Raw genomic sequence first — 1,638 nt, 5'->3', positions numbered from 1 at the left:
TGTAGTTTAGGACTTGGTCTGTGTGTGTGGCTTTTCTGTATACCTTTGTGGTGAATTCTCCGTTCGGTGTTCTCTGTACCATCACGTCTAGGAATGGGAGTTGGTTGTCCTTTTCTTCCTCTCTAGTGAATCGGATTCCTGTGAGTGTGGCGTTGATGATCCACCACTCTGGGTCAGATATGTGGATGACACCTTTGGAATCATTAAAAACACAGAAATAGAGAACACCCACCAGATCATCAACTCCACACTCTCAGGAATCTGATTCACTGGAGAGGAAGAAAAGGACAACCAACTCCCATTCCTAGACGTGATGGTACAGAGAACACCGAACGGAGAATTCACCACAAAGGTATACAGGAAAGCCACACACACAGACCAAGTCCTGAACTGCAAAAGCAACCACCCCAACACACACAAAAGAAGTTGCATCAAGACACTGTTCTAAAGGGTCACAACACACTGCAGTACACCAGAACTGCAAAAAGAGGAAGAGGAACACCTATACAATGTATTTGCCAGAAACGGATACCCGCGCAATTTCATCAACAGATGCCTAAGAGAAAGACAACAGAACGAGGACATGCCACAACCCAAAGGACTAGCCACACTAACATACATCAAGAGCATTTCTGAACTGACAGCCAGACTACTGCGACCACTAGGACTCATAACAGCACACAAACCAACAGCCACTCTCAGACAACAACTCACTAGAACGAAGGACCCAGTACCCAGCATGAACAAAACCAATGTAGTGTACAAAATCCCATGCAAGGAAGCGGCAGAGATAAACCACTATAAATGCCGGAGGAAAGATCACAGAAGCGCTTCACAGGAGGCTCCCAAGCACTGAGGATGTCACCTAGACAGGGGACAAAACGTCTGCAACACAAATTCCCAGCTCGGCGAACTGAACCACAACAACGAGCACCCGAGCTACAAATCTTCTCACAAGCTTAATGGGTAGCTGGCTTTGGTAACCTTATGGGCATAAGAAACACTGGCAATATCTATTCACCAGCATTCATTCGTCTAGCCATCCGTATCAAGAAAGGTGTATTTGGACTGATTTGGACAGAGCAATCTAACCACTGAGATCAGAACAATTATCATCAGTTTAGTCTGGAAAGAATTATAGCAAATTCTTTCAATTCCAGAACAGTTATTAAAATTTTGAAGTTTACAGAATCACAACATTGTGCAATCATTACTAGCCCAACTCTGACTGTTTGATAAAGGGAAGGTTATTGAAGCAGCTGAAGATGGTTGAGCTTAGGACACTAAACTGAGGAACTTCTGCAATGATGTCCTGGGGCTGAGATGATTGACTTCCCACTACCTTCATTCTTTGCACTGAGTAAGACTTCAACCAGCTGAGAGCTTTTCCAAATTTCTGGTGATTCTAGTTTTCCTCGGACCCCTTGACACTCATGTTCTGCCTTGATGTCAAGACCATCACTCTTAGCTCTGGAGTTCAGCTCTTTTCTCGAAGGCTAGGAGGTGAGTGGGCCTGATGGACCTCAAACGGAGCACAGTGAACAGGCTGCTCCTGAACAAGTGCCACTTGATAACAGTATCGATTAATCCTTCCATCATTTTGGAAAGTTTCTTGTTGTAAAACAGTGTCTGCTGTGT

Source organism: Chiloscyllium plagiosum, chromosome 13 (genome assembly GCF_004010195.1).
Source record: "Chiloscyllium plagiosum isolate BGI_BamShark_2017 chromosome 13, ASM401019v2, whole genome shotgun sequence".
NCBI lineage: Eukaryota > Metazoa > Chordata > Chondrichthyes > Orectolobiformes > Hemiscylliidae > Chiloscyllium > Chiloscyllium plagiosum.
The sequence above is the reverse complement of the archived record's forward strand: the minus strand, read 5'-3'. Positions refer to the sequence as shown.